We start from the raw sequence: 6,696 nt of genomic DNA, 5'->3' as shown, positions 1-6,696 counted from the left end.
ACTTCTCTGACAATTTTATGGCCTGCGTAATTAAAGACTTAAACACACAGGAGCAGCACAGTTGACTCAAGCATGAAAGAAGGGGGAAGCCATTAAAGAGTCAGCAGTGTTTCAGTTTGACTGAGCAGGCATTTAAATTGGCTTTCGGAGATCCCAGATAAGGCAGTGGCATTGCAAACACGCAGCTTCAAGGTGCTGTCCCACCGCTTTATTGAACGTCAGTAAATGTCAAGCTTCAACTGGGGAACGTTGACGTAAGAGACGTTACATAAGAGGATAGGTGAGTGGTATAGGGTTGGGTACAGTGTGATGATTTCACCTTCTCGCATACTTCAGAGGGAACTGGGAGGAGGTGGGTGTTCTGGAAATGGACAGATAAAGACATCCATTTCTGAGTAAGAATAATCTTGATAACACTGTCGTTATCTCCCCCCCCCACCTCACTGTCAAGTGACAACAGCTGCCGGTAGGTAATGAAGCGTGAAGAGGCTCCCTCTGAGGACAGTTTTACACCATCCACTATCCAGTATCTGATTCCTTGTCACCATGTTTGGTTAGTATGAAAACATAGATATTCTTCATAGACGGATGAAGAGGGTACTTTCTCCACGTGTGTATTCTTTTTGACACGCTTTCGCAAAAGTACAACTTTTCTCCATCAACGTTATTCCATCACAGTAAAATAGCAGCTCTTGGCACCAAAGCTGCAGGATTTCAACATGAGGCAAAAGCTTTTTTTGGTATTGGCAGTGTACTGTATTTGGACATTTCAGCTCGGAAAAATCAGCTGTTTATGTCACTACACATGAAAGAATGTAAACTGACACTTCCCCTTCTCCAATTCATCAGTGCATCGGGATGCTTGTGTGGCATAGATTATAACCAGTTGTTGCACATTGTTTGCCCCTTCTTCCCTGGAGTTCCTTTTTCAGGTATGGACGTATCAAGCACATCACAACTGTCTCAGACTGAATGGCGCACAAAACTTCAGTTTTACTTCCATTCGTAATCATATAGTTACAGCTGCAACAGTATGCAAATAAAAGGATACGACAGTCATGATCATTTTCCACTAGTCAAGATAGACGGTCCCCTGTCTGTATGTGTGCGGTACACGTGTGTAGGTGAAAAAATAGTTTATTTCTGTGAGTACATTTTGATTCCAGACTCTGAAATCAGGCCAGCTTACTTTGTTTTTGCCATCAGCTTTGTTCGCGTGCAAACATTCTATAGTGGCTAAGACACCAGCAAATAACCAACATGATGAAACCATTAAGTAAATCACTGCACAGCATCTGACTAATGAGGCTGTCTATAGGCTCTATGCATCAAATGACCAGAGCTTGACCCAAATACAAAAGAGCTTTCATCAAGAGAACTAAACAGATACAAAGCTGCAAGTCTTTTGTACTTTTTAAAGGATTATCAATTGAAGTGCTTTTCACCCTACTGTACTAGTAAAAAATGAGGGATAGATTTTAACACTGCAACACATTTATTTAGTCAGAGATGACACATACGTATAGATAGACAAGCATTCACATTAAAACATAGTTTGATCGTAAATGACTGAGCCGCAGCCACAGTCGCCCAGAGAGACCCGATTCATGTGTGGTATTTCTGAAGGATCTTCTTCAGGACGCTGTGGATGCTGGTGTCAAATAGTCCATTTCCCTCTTTGGTGAAGTGCACTCCATCTGCCACAAATATGTTCCTGTTGTTGTATCTCAGGTGGGAACGTTCAATCACTTCACTGTCACAGTTGCCAACAGCCTTTCTGATGCAATTGTTGACAATCTTACAGCCAAAATTCACCTTCCCTGGCTGTCCATATCTCCACGCTTGACGCTCGTTGATGCAGGAATATGCAATTGTCATTAGAGGAAACTTTGCGTGGAGCTGCATCAGGTTCTTTGTCATTCTGGATGCAAGTCATTGGCGGGCGTCAACCCCAGATCGTTGCCATCGGCGTGGATCACCAAAATGTCAGGGGGACTTTCAGTTTTCAACTCGGCATAAAAACTGGGTAGGACGCCACTCCAGCGCAGGCCTCCTTTGCCAAACCACTCAACTTTGGCATTGAGTCCGAAGTTCTCCCCAAAGTTCTGATATGCTCCTTCCTCCCCTCGTCGAACGTAACTAGACCCGATGATCCATATCTTAGGTTTTGTGTCCTTCATGTCCTCCTTCGTCTTAGGATAGTTCTCAGGGGAGAGAGCTGGGAAGGAGATCCTTGGGATTATTTTTCTGCCTTGGGAAAAGTCACCAAAAGACTTTTCTACCGGAGGTGTACCTTCCAAGATCTTTGTCTTTATCCTCACAGCGGAGGAGATCTCTGGGATTATTTGTCTGTCTTGCTAGATTTCTCCATAAGGTCTTTTTACTGCAGGTGTACCTCTAGATATCTTCCTCTTCTTCCTTTTGGGGGAAGTGCTGTCTGGGCTGCAGTTGCATCTTTGTGAAATTTCAGCATAAGCCCTCTTTCTTTTTGCCAGAGGCTTGATGTAGACAACACTAGATCTTTTGTCCTCTGAAAATGGCTGTGGGTTTCGTGGACCACAGGAGGATCTGGTTGATGTCTGGTTATCCTCACCTGAGCTCAGACTTTGAGGATAACAGAAGTCCTTCAGGTGGCCCATTGTAGCGAAAGGATGCTGCAACACTTGGCTGGATGTTATCCTCTGAGCAGGATCCAGAACTAAGTAGTCCGAAGACTTGGAGGAGAGCTGGCTTCCTCTGACGACTTGAAAGTCCATGTTAGAAGAGGCAATGAAGCTGGACTTCTCGCACATTTAGAAATGAGAAACCTGCTTCTTGTAAATGTTTTTTTTCCAAACTAGTCTTTAAAAAGACGGTTAGAAAAAACAGACAGTTTGGACTTGTTTTCTGCACACAGGAACAAATGTGAACTGATATGATGAAGATTTTGACTTGTAATGTGTCCTCTGTGTTCTGGAATAAAATCATCATATTCCTGTTTTTTTTGTAGAGTTTTTAGAAAAAACATGGACTTCTAATTATTTATTTACTGAAGTCGAAGGTAAAGCCGGGTGCTTAGTTTGTGGAGAACAGATCGCAGTATTTAAGGATTACAATTTACAATTACGAGACGAAACACGGAGAAATACAACAACTTGACTGATGCAGAGTGGCACAGACATCTGAGGCTTTGCTAGCTAAGCTGCAAAAGCAACATGCTCAGAAGATGTTGGTTCTCTTTGGATCGACCTTGCCAGTGTTTTACTATTATATATGGATATTAAATATGGATATTTTTTGGATCATTATTCCTGCTGGAGTAAAAAGTACAATATTTCCCTCTGAGATGTAGTGGAGTGGAAGAACAAAGGTGAATCAATTTGTACTTAAGTACAGTACTTAAGCAAATTAAATAGTTATATTCCACCAGTGATCATAACATTTACTCTTACCACTCACAGCTTCTCAAAACCATACAATTTACTGCTTTTTATAAAGAGGTGGAATAATATTGAGCAGGATTGAGTTCAGTCTATTGATCCGGCCCTCCACAACAGTCCTCGATTCTCATGTGTCCCCTTTGGAAAAACAATTGTCCACCCCTGGTCAAGAGCATCTGAGCACTGTTTAGTTTATTTAATATCATAAAATATCACGTCACAGCTGGAGCACAGCACGCTGCACAATGGTCGATCAAACTTGTGCATGTCATTGCGTAAGACACACAGAGAGAGAGAGAGAGAGAAAAAGTGAGGCTAGCCTAGGATGTTGGTGGTTTTAGGGGAATCTGAAAACTAATTATACGAGACAATTCAAATGGACGCCCTCATTAGCCATGAATGAACAAGGAATGTTCTAAATAGTTTTTACATAACAGAAACCCCGACATCAAAGCGCACACGCAGAAAGCGCATCACAGAATTCCTGTTCTGACTGGGCTGAATGTCAACAAGATGACGCTCCATTTTTCCAAGAATTCATTTTAGTCAGGTCTGACAAAGCTCTGGTTCAAGGGCTGTATGAGAATTTAAACTTCATCCTATCTAATTAAAGGTACAATCCTTGATCATATTGTAAACAAAAAGGGCTGCCCCAGCATGAAAATTAAAAACGCTGGTTTGGATCCTGCTATTATTCTCCGGGTGACCACACCATGCCACTTTACCTGGTTTGCTGTGTCGAGTTCATATAACAAATAGCACCATTACTACTGTATACATGATGTGAATTCTTTAAACACAGGTGTGGCAATCTGAATCACTTGCATTAACCTTCTCTTCGTTCAATACATTGTTGGCATAGACCAGGGGTGGCCAACCAGTCAAAGACCAAGAGCCACATTTTTTACTGTGTTACCGCAAAGAGCCACATCATACACATGGGCACACATGAACATCACCCTATCCCTTCCTCACACACACCTTTGCTCAGCCAGATTTATTGTAAATGTCACACACCAACATGATAATGACAGAAATTGACTCCTAAGACCACAGGCCAGTCATTTTCAACAATGAACATTGTGTGCACTGTGTCACACAGACAAACTCTCAGTTCAACCAAGTCCACAAACAAAAATATAATAATTTACAATAGTGTTTTTCTTTTACTATGCATGTTACTTAGTGGGACTTCTGGCATTCCTTGCCTTGAACAATCCTCTTCAAATCTGGCTTGTATTCCGTTGTTGCCACTCGAAGCAATTCTTTCACATGGGTGTCAGTCAGAACAGATCGATGCTTTGATTTCACGTGTTTCAGGGTAGAAAACACAGACTCGCAGACGTATGTTGACCCAAACATTGACAGTATCTTAAGCGCAGCCCGTTTGACATTGGGGTATTTTTTCATTGGCACACTTTTCCAGAACTCAATGGTCCCTTCCCTTAAAGCAGGTTTGAGTTGGTCCTCCTCACAAAGATCGATCATCTCCAACTCAGCATCCTCATCTGTGACTAGCGGGGCTTTCAAACAGTCCGTCTCGGCGTTAAATGGGTCGACGAGGAACGTAATCTGTGGCCGCACATGCGCGTTTGACGAAAATACCGTATTTAATTCAAGCGAAGCGAACACGCACATTAAAAAAAACACAAATACAAACTTCGATATGAACGTAAGAGCCGCATGAAACCGGGCAAAGAGCCGCATGCGGCTCGGGAGCCGCGGGTTGGCCACCCCTGGCATAGACTATAACAGGGGTATTCAATTAAAATTCCGAAAGGTCCAGATTGAGAAAATCTCCTCGTGCAAAGGTCCGTAACATTACAATAATATCTAACTTGCGCTATTTAGTGTCATATATATATATTCAAGAAGCCTACAAACAAATGCATATGTAATATCCATATATAACAGTGAAACACTGACAGGGATCATGTTTCTGATAAAGTAGTATTTTTATTACTTCTGTTTGTAGTAATAAAATATTACATCATATGCAGATGATGTGTTTTTGACAGAAGGACGTTCAATGTCTGCAGGATAACTTGTCATTGCATGAAAAGGCCTCATCTGCGCGGGTGAACTGGGTTAAGAGTGAAGCCTTGTTGGTGGGCCGGTGGAGGGGCCGGGCAGCGCCCAGTCTGCCTGGTGGACCTGAGTGGGGGAAAGAGGGAATGAAAGTCCTGGGAGTTTTTTGGGGCAACGAGGGCTTTCAAGCAAAGAACTGGGAGGAAGTGAAGGAGGAAGTGTGCGCTCGGTTGTCTAAATGGAAATGGTTGCTACTCCAGTTGTCGTACAGGGGAAGAGTTCCTGTTGCCAATAATTTAGTTGAGTCAACTCTTCGGGCACAAACTTATTGCTCTGACCCCACCGAGAGGCCTAATAGAGGACGTCCAGAGAGCCAGCGTAGACTGGCACTGGGTCCGGGCAGCAGCTCTGTACCTGCCTGTTGATGAAGGAGGGCACGGACTGATTGACATCCAGTCCTACATTGCCTCCTTTAGACTCCGGACAGCTCAAAGACTGCTTCACAACTGTGGCCCAAGCTGGCTCGACACAGCTCGGCTGCTGCTGAGGAGAGCTGGGCGGTCGGGCTACGACAAGCAGCTGTTCCTCCTGCAACCAGAGAACTTGGACCTTACTGGACTAACATCTTTCTACGGCTCTGTGGATAACCCAGAGAGAGTTTGCTGCAAACCGAAGTCTGTGTGACCAGTGGCATGACGGCTTTGAGTGCAGTTTCCCCTCTCTGTTCACCCCCCCCCTCCCTGTGGGAGAGTGGCAGTCACTTTTAAAACACTGCACCTGGACAAGTTTCAGGATGCATGAAAAAAAGCCGTCTACCACACCTGCGTCAAGGTTGTGAACTTGCGCTCTTTGGCAGGGATGGAGTCGTCGAGGTGGACTGAGTTCTTTGGTCCAGATGTTTCCTCGTAAGGCAGCTGGCGGTCTCTGTACAAGCTGCCCGTTGAAAAGCGGACAGCAGACCTTCAGTGGAGGGTTGTACACGGGGCAATAGCTACAAACAGATACAGCGCGCACCTTGATCTGGAGCTGGGGGAGGGGTGTTTATGTTGTTCTCAGGCGAGGACCCTGAACAAACAGATGTACAAGATCTTCGCTCTGTCAGCACTTTTATAAAGGTGGTTTCAGGGTCTTGGGGGGGGGGGGGGGGTCTTGGTTTGTTCATCTTTGGCCCGAAATACTCTGCTAAGAGGAAAACGGTACACACTTTGGTGAACTTTTTCTCATCTCCTCCTCTCCTCTCCTCTCCATC

This window comes from Pholis gunnellus (genome assembly GCF_910591455.1).
Source record: "Pholis gunnellus genome assembly, chromosome: 4".
Lineage (NCBI taxonomy): Eukaryota > Metazoa > Chordata > Actinopteri > Perciformes > Pholidae > Pholis > Pholis gunnellus.
The sequence above is the reverse complement of the archived record's forward strand: the minus strand, read 5'-3'. Positions refer to the sequence as shown.